The following is a 23,560-nucleotide window of genomic DNA, read 5'->3' on the forward strand; positions in this document are numbered from 1 at the left end:
TAAATCATTTGGAGTTTCTAACAAATCCAAAAACGATACAGGACAAAACCATAAATATATATATATTTTAGATATGTTATAGTTATATTGTAAATTCATAATATATTTAAAATTTCCCTGAAAGATCCTTTTTCATATCCTCTTTTTTCCCCATCCTGTTTCTTCTGCCTGCAGAAATCATTAAGGTATACGTTAGGTGGAAGAAATATCTTTAAGTTAAAGAAAGTATATGTGTCTTATGTCATCTATCCTAAATATTCATTCTTGTCTCGTTTTCTGGTAATTTTTAGAAGCATTGCTTTTTTACAAAATTTGGAACATTATTAGAACTGTCTAACTAGATTTCATAGCTGATAAATGACTGTGCCATTTAGAAGCATACAGAGAAATAAATCAAATGATATATTCTGTTTGTCAATAGATTTGAACATTATATACAGGAAAAGGGCTCTGGCGCTATACATTTGCAATAGACAAGATTATCCCTTCTTAACTATATGCTGCAGGCTCCAACTCAGGAAGAAAGATCCTATTTCCACCTCTAAAAGGTTAACTACCACCTTTCAATAAGAAATGTGCCTCCGTCAAGAGAGTGCCAAGGAATGACATGAGTGCTGGTATCCACAGCTGTAGGGGGTTATGCAGAACCAGAAAAGACTGACGGGAGGGAGACTCTGAATGTAAATGGCCAGATTGTGTCTGGAGAATTCTACAATTAGGTTGATTTTTTGTTTGGTCATGTTTAGAGATGGTCCAGTGGTATTTACCAGTCAGCTGCAATTCAGAGTTTACCAAAAGCTCTGGGTATTGAAATGCCAAATCACGGAAATAGTGGGAATTTTGGAATATATTGCCTATACCCATCAAGCAATAATAACTGACCCACCTGTTGTCAAAATATTCATAAGTATGAGATGATATTTATCTCATTTGTTATCTAAGTAGAATTTCACCATATAAAATATCATTGGTGTGGATGTCGATAATGGAGACTATGCGTGTGTGAGGGCAGTGGGTGCAGGGGAATCTCTGTACCTTCGACTCAGTTTCCTGTGAACATAAACTGCTCTGAAAATATAAATGTATTAAAAAAGATAATTTCCCTCTGGTATCTTGGAAGTTGTAATAAATGAACTCAAAAGCTATGATTATTCATATTATTCTTCTAAATCCTTGCAAAAATGCTATTCTGTTTATTGTACACCCTAAGATTCATATGCATGCATGTATATATGTGTATGCACACGCATGTTCATGCATGTGTCTAGAAAAACTTCCCATTTCAAAAAAAAAAAAAAAAATTAAGATCCGAAAGAAAAAGCCATTGAGAGGTAGCATGGTGTAACTGCTACATTTGAAGTATTAGAAAAAATAGAATTTGGTTGAATTCCATGTCTGCCTTTTGCTGATAACATTACCTTGAGGATATCTCTTAGCCTAAGCTGTACTTCACTGTAATGAAACCTGAGAATAACATGTGCCTCATGGAGCTGTCATAAGGAATCAATTGATTAATGTATATAACCTGCTTGCGTTCTGTTGCTGCTTCTTTTATTTCATCTATTTCATTTCCCCTAAAGTTTTTTTCATACTTCTTACATCCTCCTCATTCTGTAAAGTGAGAATTCTACACTCCAGTGATAGCAGAGATAGATAACACAAATGACATTCGTAAGCATCTCTCAAAAAGCCATTACGGGACCTGTGTGTATGAGAGTGGGGGATGAGGAAAAGGGTTTGGTATAGAAGTGGGTTTGTATTGTATTTTCTATAGTGTTTGATTCTTTTTTTAAGAACAAACATGTAACATATATTATTTGAGTAATTTTGAATAGATTCACATTTAGGGTAAAAATAAGATTTATTAAAATTACTTAAACTATCCTTTGAACAACTTGCAATGGAAATAATATCGCTAACAGAAAATATTATGAAATTTTCAAACTAAGTATAGGATTGTGCTATGTTTTCCTGATAAGTTATGTATACATATTATACAAATGTAACTAAATTATTTTTGCAGTCTTCCTTATTCATTTAAGATAATCAAAATATCTGCTGAAGCCAGTTTCCTTTCTGTGTTCCTTATTGCTTACACATAGTTTTGTGATTTGTTCATTGAGCAAATAACAGGTCTAGGGAATGTCTTTATTTAGGAAACAATGAAATGGCAAAACAATGAAATGAAACAGCGAAGTGGGAACTTGAAAAGTCATTTAAATTATCAGATATTAGTCGGTTCTGATGGTATACTAGGATTGCCAGGTTTGTACTATCAGGAGAGATCTTTTACTATTAACTTCTAGGTAGTGTATTTTTAAAAAATCTTCATTGAATGTCCTTGCTTTTCCCCTGACAAGAGCACTAAGCAAGACAAAAATCATTCTTTTTTTCTTTAAATCGTCTAAAAGGAGCATGCCTGTAAATAGCATACAAATAAACTGAGGGACAAATAAAAAATTGGGTGCCTGTGACAACTAAACAACAAAAACCAAAGCACTAGTCATGCCTTCTGAGTACTTCCGTCGAGTCAGATGCTATAGTACATGCATTGCATAGCTTATTTTGAAAATAATATCAGCTATAGAATGAAACTGCTTTTTGGTATTATCCATTAATCGTAAAGTAGAGAAATAGAGCTTTGAGACGTTTAGGCACTTGCCTGAGTTTACATGACAAATAAGTGGCAAAGCCAATACTAGAACCTAGGAGTGTCTGATGCCAAAACAAATGGATAAATAAATTTAGTAAATAAAATAAATGTCATGTTTGAATTGATCCTGGTGATTAAAAAAAAAAAAAAAAAAGCTATAGAAAATCATTCCCTTGAAACCAATAAGCTACCAGAAATTTTCAATAAAAAAATAGAACATAGATTACAGGACAAGGTTAAACAATGAGGAAATAGAATTAGATGCCAAAACCTTGGGTTATTTCACATTTAGATTATATATTTTTAAATTATAATCAGTTTGCAGTTAAATATTTAAACAAATATTGCAACAGTTATATAGAGCAGTAAATTTATTTTCAATATCATTGTACTTCAGTAAATATTTAGCTTTTAATTTTTATTTGGATCAACTATCAGATGATAGCTGCCTACCTTATTTAAGTATTGATGGCAGTAGCGGCCCATCTGGAGAGGCCACTGACATGATGCTAGCTGCAGTGGGGAAGGCACTTCTGGGGCTGGCTTCCCTCTCCACAGAGCTAGCTGGAGCCCCACTCCCTTCTGAGTCCGCCGGGTAGGAACTTAGCGCTCCCCAGGTGCAGCTGCAGCTGCAGACCTAGGTATCTTTGTGCTCTTGAGGGCTGGCAGCAGGCAGGAGCGCCACCTTCCTGCGCACAGTTGCAGTCACCCAAGCCCTGGCTAGGGACCTGGGCATCTCTACAGTCTTGGGGGCCCTGGAAGGTCCCTTGCCCCCGCAAGCTTGGAGGTGTCTGCGCCCGCTGCTGACTTCTCCCTGCTCCCAGAGTCCACTCTGATTTTGGAGCAAGGTTGGGACCAAGCTCAGGCACTGTCACAGCGCGGCTGGGTATGGACATGCTTGGGGCAGGGCCAACATGCCAGCCCCTTGCTGTCTTGTCCCCCTGTGGACTTTGGGCACTGACAAGCATGGGAGGGAAGCTGAGGGGGAGATGAGGGACGCTTGGTGCTGGTCTGCAGGCACCCCTTGTCAGGAACAGCCTGGGTACCATGAAGGGTGGCAGGAGGCAGACCGGCACCTAGGCAGAAGCGGACAGGTCCTCAGTGAAGTCTCACCTTCAGGCTGGGAGGGCCTGAAGCCTGGAGTTCAGACTGCCAATTGCACAACCAGAGTGAAAGCTTATGGTGCTTTTTCCAGGCCCGCCCATGGTTGCCCATGGACCAATTGGCAAGTGCTTCCTCCCCTCTGAGGCCCATAGAAGCCCTAGACTCAACCAGACTCAAGGAGATGATGGGACTAGCAGCTGCGGAAAGGAGCTACCCACTCCAAGGTCTCCCCTCTACTGAAAGCTGAACGCTCATCAAGACACCCTGCCTGCAGGGAGGAGTTACCCAACGTAGGTCTCCTGTGAGCTGTTCCATTGCTCAATAAAACTCTTCTTTGCCTTGCTGACCCTCCACTTGTCTGTCTACCTCATTCTTCCTGGAAGCAGGACAAGAACTCGGGACCTGCAAAAGAGCTGTAACACAAACAGGGCTGAAACACATCCCTTGCTCGCCATGTTGTGAGTGACAAGAAGGAGAGAAAAGAGAAGGAGAGAAGAGCTGCAGCCCTTCTGGGAGCCCAGACCTAGGAGATCCCTGAGCCAGGGCTATAACACCCTCTTTGGGACTCTATGGTTCCCAGTGTCTCCAAGCTTCCGGACGCCACTGCATTCCACAGTGCCAGTCATGGAAGCTGCTTGTGGTACATTTGGTCCAGCCACAGCCTTGCAGGGAGCTGGCACCCATGCTAGTGCCTGTAGCTCCCCACCCCACCACCAGCTGGCTTGCCTGGCTGTACACAGTGGCAACACTTCATGCTCACTCATGTACCCATCACCACTCCGCACCTGGCCCACCTTTGGCAGGTATGGGATTCAGGGATCCAGTCCCAGCCAACTGCAGCCTGACAGGCCGAGTGGATGGGATGAGTCCTGTGGGTCCAAGCAAAACTCAGGCAAAGGTGCCACTGGCCACACAGGTTTCCAGCTGATGAAGTGACACCCCGAGAATCCCATGACATTATCATCCACTCTTCTTAAAAACTGAACCTGAGGGAAAAAATGATGATATCCTTGAACAGTAAGGCATAATGAAAGTTTATTTAATGAGTCTTATATTTATTACTACTGCTTTACTGCCTGTAGCAGGTATTACAATGTACTGATTGATTAGGCTGTAGTTAGAAAACAATTGCTTCTTTACACATTATAAATGTAACCTGGCATTATATTTAAGCTAAGAACATGCATGTTTTTAATACTTGAATTTTGACTCAAGAAAAAAAAATGTTCATAATATGTTCTATATTACACTACTTTGATGGATTTTTTAAATTAATAAATACTAATATTTAGGGTAATTTGAGATAAAACAAAAAATAAAAAGTTCATGTAGTAATCAAAGCATCTACTCTGGGTTGTTAAAAATAAAAATATCTTGGTAATTCTTTTGTTATTCTTTAACACTAAAGAGTTTTACATCAGGTTTTTAAATAAAACCTTCAACAGAAATATTAGCAATGTGAGTATCAGAGCACTGACAGAGAAAAAAGGAAAAAGCCTATGGCATTTTTCAGACCATATTATCAGTAGCTCTGTTACTATATAAATTATATGATAACATATTTTGCTATTAATGTCCCAAATACAAATACATGTTCGCATATATAAATGCAGACATAGAGATATGAAAGGAAAGATAAAGTGTTTTTACTGTAAGATTTTATAGTAAGTATGCAAATAATGATTTCATGCCATGAAACATAACTGATGTATGAGGAAATGAGGCAGATATGCAAAAGAAAAAATGTTTGGGTGAATTCAACAAAAGTCAACAGAAATAATAAAAAACCCTAACATTTGAATATTGGAGATAGCAGGTAAAAAATATGAATTGCTGAGGATAAGAGGCATCATATCTGAGGTCACACAATCAAGAGTTCAAAACTAGTGGAAGGTATGGTTGGAGTCCAAAGAATTTGGGAACTAGCAAAGGAGAGTAGTGATCATTGAGACAAATCCTAAGAAACAAACCCCTAGCTACACAACTGTAGACCAGCATGGAGTCCATGTGGTTAGAGGTGACTTCAAGCATTCGAGTCAAAAGAGGACAGACACAATTAGAACCTGGTGGGGTGGAAGGCGGGGTGAACTGAGGTGGGTGGCTGGCTGGGTGGAAGGAAAAAAATCACTTCTAGTTGCAGTGCTTCCTGCATGGTGGGTGCAATCTAAGTTGCTGCTTGAAAGACCACTTTAGAGGGAAATAGCAGAGAGCACAACTGACAGGTCAAGGAGTGGCCAGGGCAAGGGGAGCAATGTGCTATCTGTACATATGTCAGAATAATACTGTAGTCTGGTTAAGGCTTAGGGTGTACTGTAAGGGATTTTGTACTCTAAGGCTAAAATTGTGGCTTGTAACTAACTTGTACAAAGATTCTTTCTACAAATAAGTTTTCAAATGTGTTGTTAATAAGTGTAATTTAATGGAGTGTGATGCTGGAGGTTATGGACAAACTCATTTGGTAATGGTATTGAATCAGTGGCTCTGTCGTTTTACTCAGATTACATTAGGCAGCTAAAATTGGATACTTACATTTTCTCTTCAAATTGACACTTTAGCAAAGCCCAGAATTAGACATTACTTAGTATCATGACTTGAATCGTTTACTGTAACTTTTTCTTACATTTTGAAAATGATTTATTATATAACCTTAACTTTTCTTACAGGTACAGAGACATTGGAGAAATTAGAGAGACTTATCTATTTCAGATCACTGATGTTACATGTAAAGAGAGTGGATTTATCAGAGAGAAAATGAAGTGAACTGCCAAAGTAACAGAGCTAACTAATAAAAGAGGTAAGAAACTAACCAAACAGGTTTCTAGAGTTCCAGTCCTACACTCTTTGAATGAATTTTAGGAGAAGATAAAACAATGATGAATGAATCTGCAGTTCATTGATTTGGACAAGCTTTGGACAAATATATGTTTGAGGAAAGGAATGAAAAACCGGAAACAGGCAGTGAGTGTGATGCTGTGATGTATATTTTGCTTATGCTTTGAGTTTCAAAATCTAACCAGGTTCTGAGTTATTTTCCTTTTGAAACAAGTGGCTAAAATGGTAATCCTGGCAGTCAATTTGTTTTCTAAGATTGCTTATTTATGTCCCTCAACCAGAAACTTTGAATCCAAGATCCATTGCCCAGATTGTGCAAATAGCTTCTTTTGGGTCTGAACCCTGGGAGAATTGATGAGGCATGGGGATGGGCACCTCCACTCAGTTCTTCAAAATTGACTTCACAGTGTTTGCCACAGTCTTCAGTTTGATGGGCTCATGTGAGTGGTTAGGGACAATTTATTTTCTATAAACTATTGACCCTATTTAGATGTACCAGCTAATTCTGGAAAGCCATCTACAACCCCTTGGAATCTCAAATTCTTCATATACTATACCCATGTTTTTATACCTATCTCAAGAAGCTCTTGATTAACAAGAGGGCTAATTCACATAAAAAGTTTTGCAAATAGGAAAAAAAAACTATGAAGATATATTTTCTATTTAACATTTTATATAGTCCTAATTACTGTTAGTGCCTTATTATGTTTTTAACATTATAAAACATGAAAAATATATGTTTTATCTATTAAACATACTTCTAATAATTAATAAACTTTTGCAAGGATTCCATGAAGATTTTAAAATATTTATCATAAAAATATAGAATTTGTTTTGAGAATTTGAAGCTGATTGACATGAACAAATGTTTATCGCTTAAATGGACTCTAATAAAATTAAAATATATTTAATCCACATCCCCAGTAAGACACTTTGCCAGGCACTGGGGCATTATCAATAGAAGGAAATGTAGTGCATTTCTTCAAGAAGGACTTGAAGACAGAAAGATCAGTGCATAACGGTGCAAAGGGCTGTGCCCAAGCTACCTTCAGTATACTTGGGAGAACAAGCAAGAAATACATATTTTCAAAAAGTAATCTAATGGATTGTAGCATTTAAGATAATATCTAAAGACTACTAAAGAAAATGAGGAACTCAATAAGACTAGAAAAGCATTAATTCTTTAATGTAGCTGATTAACCAAAGACCTCTTTCCTACCTTATATATTCCCTCACAATGAATGCCTAATCAGCCTATTCCAAGTAATGCTTGTGTGGTACCTACTTTCTTTTTTTCCAGTCACACACTGCTCCCAGTTGAGCTACTTGCTTGCTATAGCACAACTTAAATACAGTTAAGCAAGTTGCTGGCCATAGCACAACTAGTTCAGGTCTAACTAGTATATTGCTTAGCACCATTATTTTAGACAGATTTTAGCAAAAGGGTGTTATGCCTCTAAATGCATTATTTTACTTAAATTAGATTTGCCTTTTAGCAAATCAATGGGATAGATTTTGTGGCGAAACTTTTTTCCGCTCTCTACTATAAAATGGTTTAAGATGAAATATTATCTAATAAGTGTTTCTGTAGAAAGTTGGCAATTGACATAAAGCAGCAAACTAACCTGCTATATATGCTCTCTTTGTTGTAAAGGTTCAGTATTTTTTCAAATTACATTTGACTTGGGCTCAAACGTGATACATTATTCAGTTGGTATAATATCCAGTGTAAAACACGAAGATAATTCATTTAGAGTATTTGAAAAGTTGCTTCTGTAAAAATTATTTATTTGTCAGGAAGTTCTTTCTTTCTTTAGCAGGAACATGGAAAATGTAGGAGGTGAAGATGCCCAAAATGATTCATTTGTTTGGCAGAAGGAATGATGACCTCACAATCTGTGCTCTTTGAAAATGATTATGCCACCTTTTTTTTTCTAAAATAAACTTATCTGCAAGAAGATAACTGAAATATTGTGTAGCTATATTTTGATTGGTCCACCACAAGACACTAATCTGTTAAAGTAAAAGATGTATTTGTGTAACTACTTTGATATTTTGCCAGTGGGAGGTACAGTTATAAGTCCCTGCTGCACTATAATGGAATCAAAAGACCCCATAGCATCATCAAGAAGAGCTGAATTTCTGCCTACATTGCCACCAAACAAAGAAAAAGGAAAGAGAAGAAAATCCAGGAAGGACTTAGAAATGAATAAAATGAATTTAATTTCCTACTTGCAAATGTTAAAAGAGTATTAAACATATCAATCAAAGTCAGGAATCTGGTATAGAATGTACCTTTATTCTATAGACTACTTATTACCCAGATAATAGGATAATTGTTATGTTTTTACACTTGTTGCCACCAGAAAGATAGCAGTTCTTTTTGATGACATGATTTTATTTTAAACCATGCATGTGTTTTGCCAGTGTGCCAAGAGCTCAGAAACAAGACATCTGGCCAAACTTAATAGCTAGTTTAAGGTCTTTGGCAAGGATATTTCATGTAGGTTTTAAAACTTCAGACATTTTCTGTAACCTCATCTGTCTGATATACTATGAGAGAGTAACTATCCAATCAGAAGATGTAATTTATTTTAATCTCCTATGATGTGATTGGTACTATCAGCACACAGGAAAAAATCTACAAGTGTAAAGGAAAGAGAAAATGGAAAAGCAATTGGAAGCAAAGCAAAAAATGAGATGAGCTCCAGGGTGTGAGGAACTCAAATTGGGAGAAATAAAGAAAGGCGAAATACAAGTTAATATCTTAGGATGAAACCTGAACCAATAAGAGAAACGTATTTTAGACCTGCTGCTCATATGCTAATGCAACCTTCACTGAACTTTGAAATGTATGCAGTATAACTTCAAAATTCCAAGTTTTTGGTAGAAGTCCAGACAGTAGATTTAATTTGAGTTTTCAGAAATAGATGAAATGGAAAGCCAGGGGACACAAAAAACTGTATAGAAAGAGCATAGCACACCAACATGGCACATGTATACATATATGACAAACCTGCACGTTGTGCACATGTACCCTAGAACTTCAGGTATACTAAAAAAACAATAAATAAATAAATAAATAAATAAAAAGAGTTTAGCTACAAGAGAGATTCAACACTGAGCCCTGGGCTTCTCTGAAACATAAAAATGTTGAGGACAATGAGAAGGATCTACCAAAATAAAACAAGATGATGAAGCCAATAATAGAACAAAAGTTAAAAAGAGCAATATGTTAAAGGATATATAAATAAAATATTTAAGAAATTAAGTGTAATACACTCTGTTAAATGCTGCTTGACATATAGAGTGAAGAGATTGAAAATGACCATCCGATGTGGCAATAGAATAACAGATGATTTGGATAAGAGAAGTATCCATGGATGGTGAGTCCTGTGGCCTTTGGCTAGAGAACAGAAAAAATATATATATAATAAAATAGGAAACACTGATAACTCTTTCAAAGTATTTCATTAAAAAGAGATAATAAAATTAGGCAATGCCTGAAGAAGCATTCTATGGTTATGGGATGATATTTAAGATGGAGATATAGTATGCCTGAATAGAGATGAGAATTAGCTAATTAAGGACAAAAACAGTGTGAAGAGTGTCTGAAAACTAGGCAAATATAATAACATTGAATGTGGCACTCTAGGATCCCTGGAGATTAGCAGCTGTACATTTAAATGTAGGCCAATGAGCAGGGTCATGTGCATCATGTTTGGCAGAAGAAATGATGACCTCACAGTCTGTGAGGTCACAGATTGTAAACCTCTAGTCTACAGTCAACATTTGTGAAAGGTTGTATGGAATCATGGGTTTGGAGATTTGTTTTCCTGCTGTCCTATTGATTCAACAATACTTTACAAAATAATCTCAGTGAGAAACAGTTTAATAAAAATTTCATTTTTCGTTGTTTAATAAAATTTCCTGAAGATTATGAAAGAGCAAGATTATATATTTATATATTAGCAGGTTTTTATATACAATTATATATAATTTTATTTACATTCATATTTATATTTAAAGTCAAAAGTCACCTAAGATTTTGCTGGCAATGGTCTCAGTCTCTGTGACTTTAGAGGCTATGACTATGGAGAAGATAATTTCCAAATATTTCAGAATTTGTTGAATTATCTAGATGACTACATTTATAAACTCAATACTCTTGCTTGAGTATTACATAATTGAGATTTCAATACATTTTTCAGAGATGATTTAATTAGTACATGTCATCTGACAGCTCAGATATTTCTTCTGGAGTCACTTACTCCAAAAATCTTTATGTTTTCTACTGTGAACTTTCATGTTTGTATGAGGTACTTATTTCAATCTTTTCCCATTTTAGAAGCAAGGGAAATCCCTGTGACTATACCTAACTACTCCCTCTGTCTCTCTCTCCTTTCTGTGTTCATGACAGATAGAGATGACTTACACTCATATGCATAACGAATACCACAGCCAAATGATTCAGTGCTTTCCCTCAGTTCAAATCCCCTAAAATACCACATTCTGTCACCTCCTACTTTTCATCACCGCCTACCCTCTCCAGAATGCTTGGCCATCTGGGGCTTCCTGCCCATACAGAACACAACAGCCCATTATATTCAAGATGTTGCTTTCTGAAGGAATGTTTTGTTTTATAATCCTCTCATCGTTTGCATTTTCTTTGTGACTGCATTTTTCACATATTACAGATATTTGGCTCTCAATTTATGGTATTATTTGAATACAAAATTTGGGATAATTTGTTATTAATAAAAATACGAAAATCTCAGGGTTTCAGAGAAATGCGAATGTTTGAAGGAGAAGTAGAATATGAGCAAAATCTAACCCGTTTGAATGGTGACTAAAAGCAGGTAGTAAGTGCAATAGGAACATCTATTTACAAAAGGTCAGGGTATCTTATTGAACCTCATGTAAATTCTTGCTGCTCCTCTTTGAGAGATTAAAGATGGCACCTATTTTTCAGGTTTTAATTTTTGATAAGCTGCCACTTGTCTCTATTATTCTTGAGAATTCTTGTATTTTAAGTTTTGAATAGGTAATAAACTCACATTTCAAACATCAAAAAGTATTAAAAGGTGCACAGTGAAATTTTTCCTTCTGCTGTGGATTGAATGTTTGTGTCCCCCAACTAATTCATATGTTGAGATACTGACTCTCAATGTGATGATTGGAGCTGGGGCCTTAGGGAAGTAAATGGATTTGAATGAGATCATGGAAGTGAACCCTCATGATGGAATCAGTGCCGTTTTATGAAGATAATGTGAAGCTCTCCTTCTCTCTGCCACATGAAGATATGATGAGAAGATGGTTGTCTACAAAACAGGAAGAAAGCCCTCACTAAACACAGAATCTTCTGGCACCTTGATCTGTGACTTTCAGCATCAAAAACTGAGAAATAAGCCGCTTAGTTTATTGTATTCTGTTACAGTAACCTAAATTAAGATACCTTCCCACCCAATCTACTTAGTTAGCACCTCCAACCAACACATTAAATAATGTTATTATTTACTAGTTTGTTTCTTTTTACAGTCAGTGATTTTTTCTCTGTGTGTATAAGCTAGTGTGGATATATATTCTGTTTTCTCTTCCCTTTTACACAAAGGGTAGCACACTGCATGCATTTTTCTCTTTCTTTTTTTTGATCTGTTTTGTTTTTGTTTTTTACTTAATATATCTGGCACATTTTTTCCTATTAAAACAGAAACAGAATTTTATTCCTTTACTTGTGACCAATTATCTCATTGTACAAAAATGTCATATGTCTCTTAACTAGCTCTAACTTTTTGATGTTAGAAATGATGCTGCAATCAAAAAACTTGTGCATAAGCTGTTTTGCCTATGCAGTAGTGTATATGAACAAGAAACTCAAAAAAAATTTGCTGTCACAAAGATGTATGCATATTAAATTTTATGGAGACTATAAAGTCACAATAATGTATGAGAATGCCAGCTCCTCTGCTGCCCCTGTGGTGAGGACCTCCTTATTGCAAAACTGGAGTTATGTAGTGAACAACCATTCGCAAAAGCTATACTATGAATGAATCCCCCGGCAGGGGGCAGTCAGTTAGTTCTGCCCACAACCTTACCAATATTAAGGTGCTAACTAAGTTATTAAGCTTTTAGATTTTTGTCAGTCTGACAGATTAAAAGAAATATCATTGTAGTTTTGATTTGTGTTTCTCTTACAATGAGTGAGAATTTGCATCTCTTCTATGCTTAAGGGCACACTTCCTTTTCTGTGACTGCTCTCCTCTTACCTTTTGCCTATTTTTTCTGTTGGCTGTTGTATTAGTCCATTTTCATGCTGCTGATAATGACATACCTGAGACTGGGAAGAAAAAGAGGTTTAATTGGACTTACAATTCCACATGGCTAGGGATGCCTCAGAATCATGGCGGGAGGCGAAAGACACTTCTTACGTGGCATCGGCAAAGGAAAATGAAAAAAGATTCGAAGTGGAACGCCCTGATAAACCATCAGATCTCATGAGACCATTCACTACCATGAGAACAGTATGAAGGAAACTGCCTCCATGATTCAAATTATCTCCCACCGTGTCCCTCCGACAACATATGGGAATTATGGGTGTATAATTCAAGATGAGATTTGGTTGGGGACACAGAGCTAAACCATATCAGCTTTCTTATTTAACTGTAGGTTTTCTTTACATATTAGGGAGTCCTTGTATGTGATATTAGTTATTGATATTTTCCATTTGGTCCTTGTCTTTTGACTGTGTTTTTTGTCTTTTGTCATCTAGTAGTTTTTGATGTTTATGTCATTACATTTGCCAATCTTTTTTATGGCTTCTGAATATTTTTGTCAAATGTATAAAGGATTTCCACTCTCTGAGTGTATGAAGGAAATCTCCCATATTTATTCTCTACTTTATGGTTTATTATATTTAAATCATTACCACATTTTGAATTCATCTTTGTCCAAGTATGAACACAGTTTTTTTCCCCCCAGATCTCAACACGTCTGTTGAATGGGAATCTTTCCACTTCAGATTTACTTAAAGTAAGTATTACGGTCCCTTTCTGAATATTTTGCTATATTGTTATATTGTATAATTCTGTCTCTAAACATTTTTATAACTTAAATTTATATAGTATATTAAATATTTTTTTAAATCCCTGTTATTTGTTTTCTCTGCCAGAATTTGTATTGTTTTAAATACATATAATTGTTATTTGTCAACTGTACCTAATAAAGATTTAAAAAGAAGAATTAGTATTAATTCTTCTTCAAATGTTTTATAGAATTCACCCCTGAAGGCATCTGTTCCTGGCCTTTTCTTTTTTGGGAGAGTTTTGATTACTGATTTATTACCTTTTTACTTCTTGGTGTGTTAAGATTTTCTATTTCTTCATGATTCGGTCTTGGTATGTTGTACGTTTTTAAGAATGTATTCATTTTTTCCAGGTTATTCAGTGTACTGCTGTATAATTAATTGTTCATAGATGTCTCATATGATTCTTTTTATTTCTTTGGCATTAGTTGTTATATATTTTCTTTTGATTCTAATTTCATTTATTTGAAGCTTATCTTTCTTCTCCCTTTAGTCTAGCTAAGGGTTTATCCATGTTGTTAAACTTCTCAAAAAATAAACTATTTCACTAATCTTTTTGTTGTTGTTCTGTTTTGTTTATGTATGCTCTAATGTTTATTATTTTCTTCCTTCTGTTAACTTTGGGCTTAGTGTTATTTTTTTCTAGTTCCTTGAAAAGGAAATTTAGATTGTTCATTTGAGATCATTCTTTTTTAATGTGGACATTTCTCTATATACTTCCTTCTTAAGATCACTTTGGCTGCATTCCATAAGTTTCGGAATATTCTACCTTTATTTCGTTTGGGAAATGGGATATTTGCTAAATTTTCATTTGGTTTTTCTTTGGCCCATTGGTTGTTCAAGGCTATGCTGTTTAATTCCATATATTTGTGAGTTTTCCAGTTTACTTCCTTTATTGACTACAATTTGTAGTCAATAAAATGGTTGTAAAATGTATCAGTATAATTTTAATCTTAAATTCTTAAGACTTTTTTGTGGCCTAACATGTGATCTATGCTGGAGAATGTTCTATGTACACATGAGAAGAATGTATGTTCTTCTGCTGTTGCTCAGAATGTTCTATATATGTCTGTCAGGGCTGTTTGGTCTATAGGTCTGTGCAAGACACTGTTTCCTCATTAAATTTTATTTTTGGATGTTCTAAAATTCAAAGTTGGATATTGAAGTATCCTACTATTACATTTCTTTTTATTTCTTCCTTCAGATTTGTCAATGTTTGCTTTATATATTTAGGTTCTCTGATGTTGGGTGCATATATATTTTTAATTGCTATGTGTTCCCCTTTAATTGACCATTTATCATTATCTAATTGCTTTGCCTCTTATTACAAATTTTATATTTAGGGTATACATGTGCAGAGCTGTTACATGGGTATATTGCATGATGCTGAGGTTTGGGCTTCTGATAATCCTGTTGCCCAAGTAGTGAACAAAGTACCCCACAGGTAGTTTTTCAACATTCACCTTCGTCCCTTCTTCTCTCTTTTTGGAATTCCCCAGTGTTTATTGTTCCTATCTTTGTGTCCATAATGTTTAGCTCCCATTCATAAGTGAGAATATGTGGTCTTTGGTTTTCTGTTTCTGTGTTAAGAATTTTGATTTTTTAAAAAATTCTGTAGGAATTTGGTATTAATTCGTGTAGTTAATAAATAGCATATTTGGGCCGGGTGCGATGGCTCAAGCCTGTAATCCCAGCACTTTGGGAGGCCGAGATGGGCGGATCACAAGGTCAGGAGATCGAGACCATCCTGGCTAACACGGTGAAACCCCGTCTCTACTAAAAAATACAAAAAACTAGCCGGGTGAGGTGGCGGTGCCTGTAGTCCCAGCTACTCGGGAGGCTGAGGCAGGAGAATGGCGTAAACCCGGGAGGCGGAGCTTGCAGTGAGCTGAGATCCGGCCACTGCACTCCAGCCTGGGCGACAGAGCGAGACTCCGTCTCAAAAAAAAAAAAAAAAAGCATATTTGTTGAGACCATGATAAAGTTATTAATGTACTTGGAGAAGATTGTTGATTTTTTTCATTTTTTCATTTGTTATAGTTATATTCAGGAAATTTTAGAGTTTTTAATATGGCTCTGCATGTTTCTCTTTATGTTTCTAGAAATTTTACCTTTGTAGAGTTTTTTCACCCGATGCATTTTCTATTATTTTAGTTTGTTTGACAATTATCGATTTCTCTAAGTTAATGTTATACTCAATTATATACTGAATTACTGCATATTGAGGATTTTTTGCTCATTCTCTTGTCTTTTCTCAGTATATAATCATATACTCTGCAAATAGTTATAGCACTATTTCCTCATTGTTAACTTTTATGATTTTAATTCTTTTTCTTATCCAAATGGGTAAATTAACATTAGTATCTTAGACGCTTAGTAATAATAGTATCTTAGTACAGTGTTAAACAATAGAAGTTATAGTTGTTATTTCTTATTTCTGATTGTAGAAAAATATTTTAAATATTTTACAACTAAATATAACATTAGTCTTAGTAAAAAAAATAAAAACATTTTCTCCCACTGATAGTTTCCATTATCTTTTAAATTATTTTAAAATCAGAAATAAATGTTGAATTTTGTAATTTTCAGAATATATAGAGATTATACTTTTCTTAGACTTAATAAAAAAGATTTTTGGTATTTGACTTATTACTTGCAACTCATTTTTCTATCTTTCAGTGGGAACAAACTATTCTACAAAAGCTGCTTTATTTATAGATATTCTCATTTTAACTTCTTATTCTTAGAATAAAGTCAAAGCATGATTAAAGAGTCATGTCATAATGGAAATGTAATATGAATATATGTGAATGTGTGTTACTTTATTTATTTGTTATTTTCTTCTGTTCACTGACTTTTCTTCAAGTTCTGATTAATGCCTACTTTAAAATTCTAAACCTACAGAAATGAAGAATTACACTAGGGAAGCAGAAGAAATTCACTCATCGGAAGCGGGGAGAACATTTTTATGTTGTGCACTAGTCCCAGAGCATGGGGGTTCAGCAGCTGGTAGGACCAATAGTACATTTGGAAGGAAACATTCACCTTTACATTAATGTGACCTGTGAGCCTTAGGTTTCTGATAAAGAACAGTCACCTTTATAGAATGTGAACATCTCTCAGAATCATAATGTAGTAAATAAACAGCACTAGCATCATCATCAAATGGGTCTGTGGAGTGGAAAAAAGATATATTCTCTCACAACAGACTTTATAACGTAGGAAGACAAACATCTTAAAATAACCATGGCAGAGCAGTAGCAAGCAAAAAGCAAGGTTGGGCAATAGAAATGTAAGTGGTGCTTTCTGTTCTCTGGGGCATGTGCTGGAAACTGTTATCCTTTTCTACCTCCCACCTCCACATCCTCCATTCCCGAGAGCTTAATTGCTTCACAAGCTCTCAATAAATACTTAATTAAATTGAATTGAATAAACCGTACCTGCATATACTTAGGATATTACTAAATTCCTGTTTGTTTCTTTGTCAAGTTTTTCATGATAACAGATGTCACACTCAAATATGAATACTTTGAGAATGATTGAATAAAAGCATCACATATAAAGGTACAATCAGAGTGTAAGGAAGTCACAAAAAGTATCAATCAGGTTGGCGCAAATGTAATTGCGGTTTTTGCCATTAAAAAAAAAATGCCAAAAACCTCAATTACTTTTGCACCCACCTAATACAGTCGTGTTAGTCCATTTTGCACTAGTGTAAAGGAATACCTGAAACTGATCATTTATTTTTTAAAAAGAGGTGTATTTGGCTCACAGTTTTGCAGGCTGTACAATCATGGCACCAGCATCTTCTGGGCTTCTCATGAGACCTCAGGAAGCTTCCAATCATAGCAGAAAGCAAAGGGGAAGCCAGCATATCACATGGTGAGACAGGGAGCAAGAGAGAGGCAGGGAGGTGCCAGGCTCTTCAAACAGTAGCTCTTATGAGAACTCATTACCATGGGGAGGACACCAAACCATTCATATGGGACCTGCTCCCATGACAAATACCACCCACTAGGCCCCGCCTCCAACACTGGAGATTACATTTCAACATGAGATTTGGAAGGGACAAGCATCCAAACTATATCAGCATCCATAGCGCTGGTAAGAGCAGAGTTGCTGCCACTGCAGGTGCAAATGGAAGGGGTAAACAGTGGTCATCGTACCTTGAAAGACAGCATCCTGTAAAGAAGATTGGTTTAATGAAGCAACCCCATTTGATGAACATGGGTAGCCTGTGAGTGAGGGAAACCAGGGGAACAACTACCCAACCTCATTCTACCTCTTATCTTGTCTCTTGCTGGGCCACACCATGGCCAAACCGAGCTAGAAATGAGAAATCAGGGGAGCTCCTTGTTTGGCTTATAGATCAGCCTCTAAGGTGGAGGAGAGGGCAGAAATTGAAAATTAGATCTAGAGGCGTAACCAGAAGATGTGCTCATGGTCCATGTTCTCTGACTCTGTTTCAGATTCGGTAAACAAGAACTGGGAACAGAATATAAATCGTTATAACTATCAGCTGTGGTACAATTAACTTTTTTTTTTCAGAAAGACAAAACCAAGGAGTAACTGCAGTGACTTGAGTTGCATGTAATTTTACTTAATGTTAGCCAAGAAGTGGTTGACAAAATAAAACATACTACTTTCAAGAATACATTTTATAATTCTTTTCCAAGTATAAAAAGTTGCTTCGTAAGTCCTTCTTATTTTAGGAAAGGTCTATGAATTACTTATGATAATGTGGTTTAAGATGTTTAAGTAAGTATAAATGAAATATTCATAAGTTGGCTACTGTCAAAGATTTCACTGCAGGATTTTTTTCCCAAAAAGTTTTTTTTTCCTATCAAAATCTCTGGTTCACATCACCGTCAGTAGCCTGAAACATACAGCCAAAAATGGAAAAGTTAATCACCTTTAGACCATCTGCAACCCTACTTTCACACATAATTCAACAGAAACATATAATTGAAAACAAGCTCTGCAAAAATGCTGTCTTTAGCATTTTCACATATCTGCTACCGGAAATAACTCCTCCAATTGCTAAGAGAAATAATATGTCTTATCAGGAAAATAGGGAGATAAGCTAGTGATATATTTGGTTATCCTTTTGGGTATTGTGATATATAAAAAGAATTCAAATTTCTCCTTTGAAGCTTGTTTCTAGTCCCTAGAAAATGTTATGTAAATCGAATCAATTTTAAATGTCAGTACTCTTTACAGTGTTCAAATGTGCTTCCTGAAATAAAAGAAGCACCTTTACTAAAAAATACTATAGCTTTTCAAGGATGGAAGCATAATAACTTGAAAAAATATTTTATGATTAATTTGAAAAATTAGTAGAGAGGGGTTCTGGAAATATTAGAGAAACGTAGAAGCATTACAAGTAAAGGTTTATTGCTACCTGATATTCACTCTGGGAACCAAGATAAAACCTGTCTCCACACTCTGTTGGTTTACACTGCTCCAGCCACACATGGATCTATAAAGTTAGCTCCATTTGAGCTTCTCAGTGAGATCTGCAAAACAATTCAAGACACATTTTCAAAAAAGGGCAATTATAACTGTCAATCAAATATAAAATATAAAATAGCAACCATTTAAATGTTTTTGTTTAACGCATTAGTTAACAAAGGAATGAGACAGATGTCAATTCAAATGAGAATTTACCTACAGAGGTTTATATTGTCTACCAGACAAATTTCACTTGCATTGCCAAGAAGAAAAATCATCTGTGTTGCTATGGATAGGTAACACTTGCATGATAATTAGTTTTCTGCAACTTAAATTTTACATCTTCAAAAATGTTAAATAGCCTGGTCATGCAAAGACATTTAAAAGTTCACAGCCCTAGAAGATTAGTTAATCCTGGGTGGGTCCACTGGATATGACTCAGCATTCTACTGAAATCACTCTCAGTTGTTCTCTTTCTTTCTTTCATTTTTTTATTTTTGTACATTTCCAAGTGGGGGATGAGTTGTCCCAAAAACAAGGAGTTATGATGAAGTCAACCCCATCTAACAGTTTTAGTTGCTAAGCCATACTCCTATCTTTTTACAATTAAAATTAGTTTTCTTTTAGAAAGTTCCCTGTTTTCTGTATTTCACATACTGTGTGCTGACAGCAGCCAAAAGAAAGGGTGATAGCTCACATTCTGGTGAAACCTTGGGCTTTGTATCTCAGAGTCCAGTTGCCATTAGCCACTCTCTTTTTCAGTAAGTGAACTTCTGTATTGTTGAGATGGTTTTCTGCCCAGCTAATAAACTACATGCGATTCAGCTGCTTTGCTGATCTGGGTAGCCAGTGTAATGTAAATAGTGCCAACTATCTTAGAGCTGAAGAAAATTTCATAAACATCAGTCTGATAAGCAAGAAAACATTTCTACCCGTATATATTCCTCTTTCTTCTACACAGAGTGTACTCTTAATGGCTGGAACGAGTAGAAGGAGTATGGAACTTTAGTAATTATGGTAAAGCAGTCATACCATCTTTAGACCATTTCCCTCTGAATTTCATTAGAAGAAAAATAAGTCACTGTATTATTTAGGGCGATGTTATTTTGTCACTGTGTTAGTGTCAGTTAAATGCAGTCATTAACGGATCCACGACTACATTTCTGTAAGGTTCTCTAAGTCAGCCACACTAAGTCATGTCATCATCACTTAAAAACCACTTTTTAGAATAGAAATTCCACCTTATTCTAATGTAAACAATATTGGATTTAAAAATTAACAGATGGGGCGGGTAATGACAGCTATTTGGAGCAGATACTAAATACAGCTTGGCTATGTTACATTTGTAAATAAGTTTTCTCACTTTCTCACAGGCATGTTGGCGAGTTTTCCATTTGTTACTGATTCAACCTTTGCTCCAAAGCAAAATTCTATGTTCTATACAGACAGTGTGCAAGAACAAAATCTTAACCAACAATTCTTCATAAGCCCTTTTTAATAGGGTTTCTGGCTTGACTTAATTTATTCCCACTGTCTCTTTTTTTTTTTTTTTTTTTTAAACATTTAGTTGTGGAAAATTTCAAACCTAAAGACAACAGTATAAAGAACTATGATGTAATCATCTCACATCAACAGGTACCAATATTGCTCTATATGTGACCCCCTTTTCTTTCTCCCTTCCCTGAGTCATTTGGAAGCAAATTCCAGATGTTTTATTTCATCCACATATCTTAGCATGTATCTTTAAAATGCAAATACTCACTTTCTATTTTTTGTTTAACAAGAGAAATTATCTGTCAAATCCTTGACTAAACATCATGAAGCATGGATGCAACACAATTTCTTTCTCAAAGGCCTTGCAACAAAATGTTGGAATCAGACAAGATTTGGAACTTACTTTATATTATCACCAGTGGCATTGACAAATGTGCAAACATTTAAATTGAAAGGAAACACATCCCTATAGCACACAGCAGTTTAGAATGACAGATCTGAAGCTAGGCCCTCTGAATTTAAATCTGGATTCATTATGTTCTAGGTATGTTGCCTTAGATTAATTATATCAGTAAAGTGGGTATAATAATTTGAAGTATATATATAGAGCTGTTAGGAGGATTAAATGTGTTAAGGTATATACATCATTTGACATGACATCTGGGATATTGTAATTAATAAAGATTAGCAAAATTATATTTTATTAACTACTTAAGAAAATGACATCTATTGGATATGAGAGTGATATTGATTCTTTCATGATTATAAGACTAATAAAATAAAATAGAAATATTTTTCTGTATATTAGAATAGATTTTAAGATATATAGTCACATTTCTCCAATACTACTAATTGCTAATAATAGTGTTTTGGATACATGAATTATTTGTTGTTGAAAAAACACAGACTTTTAGACAGGACTCTAATGAAAATAAAATGTTTTTCATCAACTAAATCTATAGGCAACATTTCAAGAAACTACTTTTTTTATATAGGCACAATAAACTTGTAGTAATATTCTTTGCCAAACATAAGTAACAGTCTATGAGAATCTGAGAAAATGTTTTATGATGATATTTTAGAAATAATAACATCAAAAAACACTCTAATGGCCCTTTATCAAATCACTTTTGTGCTGTACCTGGCAAGATAAACTTGCACACATATGTTTATTATGGCACTGTTCACAACAGTAAAAACTTGGAACCAACTCAAATGTCCATCAATGACAGACTGGATAAAGAAAATGTGTCACATATACACCACGAAATACTATGCAGCCACAAAAAAGGATGAGTTCATGTCCTTTGCAGGGACATAGATGAAGTTGGAAACCATCATTCTCAGCAAACTAACACAACAACAGAAAACCAAACACCGCATGTTCTTACTCATAACAGTGAGAGTTTAACAATGAGAACTCATGGACACAGGTCTGGGGTGTGTGGTGGATATCACACACTGGGGCCTATCAGGGATTGGGGGGACTGGGGGAGGGATAGGATTAGGAGAAAACCTAAAGTAGATGACAGCTTAATGGGTGTAGCAAACCACCATGGCATGTGTATACCTATGTAACAAACCTGCATGTTCTGCACATGTACAGGTATCTTCTCACTCCAACCAGCACAAATCCCAGCATACATGACTGACTTAAAATAGTTTTAGAGCTATATTCTAGAAACTAGACTGAAGAGCCAGTTTAGGAATAGATGTTTGACCACCAAAGAATTGTGACATTATTCCGTTAGAAATTTGGATTGGGATTAGGAAAGACTGAGCTAGCGAACCGAACCAAAAATTAAAATAAACCCTGCACTAAGTGCTGATGAGTAAGTTTAGTTATCTAAGGCACAGAGTTCTGCAAGGAGAGGACAAGACTCCTTGTGGTCTTGTCCATTCTTACTATGTTCCTATAGCATATTTTTTGATTGACTTATTCAACATTGAGTCTGAACATTACATACTCCTTTGCCTTTCTCTCCAGTAGGATCTATAGAACTAAAATATTTATTGCTCAGTCTCTCTATAACTAGGATAGACATTTAAATCTGTTTATTGTCATGAGATATAAACTTTAGCCCCCTATAGGGATTTCCTTGTGTTACTTGACTTCCTCTCTTCTTCCTATATATAGACATGCATAATGATATTGGTGTTCATGTTAGAATGACAATAACAGAAGTCACATGCAAAGAATGGCAAAGCTAGACAAAGAAAGGTTCTTGGATAACAACATTGCCTGTCTTTGAATTATTGAGCAAATTAAATCCATCAGGTTGTCAGTTAGTTCCAGTGCTAACCTAGATCTAAGTGCTTTGTTTGTTTGAATTCTATTAACTCATGAGTTTTCCTAACTACCATAACTTGGTAGGAGTTATTGTTTTCTCCATTTCACAAAGAAATTTAGGCTTAAACAGTTACCTGACTCTATCAAAGTCTCGATCAAAGTCACATTTCTCGTACGTACTAAGGCAAGGATTTGAACCCAGATGGGCTGATTCCAGAACCTTCATTCTAACCATTATCCCATGCTTATATTTACAATAAAAAAAACTCAGGAAGAATATGGGAACAAGCAGAGATTAGGATCTTCTGTGAAACCAAACAAAGTAGTCTTCATTCCAAATTTCATGAAGCTCATTAAAGTGTGTTTGCTTGTTTTTGGTGTTTGGGATACACAAGATATTCATCTTAATGTATCATGTATGTTTTATTCATCTGCAAATTAAGTGTATAGATACTGACCATTGTATTAAATGAGATAAAATATGTAGGGTATAGCTAAAATAGGACATATCATGCTGCTTTCCAAAGCAACATAGTTCCAATGGAATTCTATTCAAATCTCAGTGGAATCTAATATTTTATCCTATATCAAAGAGCAAATGATTTTTAATCCATTAAATCTTTGCAAATCTCACAGATGCAGAGATCGCAATTCT

The 23,560-nt window shown here is 35.4% G+C and overlaps 1 long non-coding RNA gene across 1 annotated transcript; it reads left to right on the forward strand.

The window, feature by feature from the left end:
• Positions 1 to 1,430: 1,430 nt before the first annotated feature.
• On the forward strand, positions 1,431 to 5,127 carry LOC119620513 (uncharacterized). Its single transcript, XR_005237008.2, has 3 exons — positions 1,431 to 1,516; positions 1,620 to 1,671; positions 3,849 to 5,127. It is a non-coding gene; the product is annotated as an uncharacterized lncRNA (long non-coding RNA).
• Positions 5,128 to 23,560: the final 18,433 nt, after the last annotated feature.

This window comes from Chlorocebus sabaeus, chromosome 7, assembly GCF_047675955.1.
Source record: "Chlorocebus sabaeus isolate Y175 chromosome 7, mChlSab1.0.hap1, whole genome shotgun sequence".
In the NCBI taxonomy this organism is placed as follows: Eukaryota; Metazoa; Chordata; class Mammalia; order Primates; family Cercopithecidae; genus Chlorocebus; species Chlorocebus sabaeus.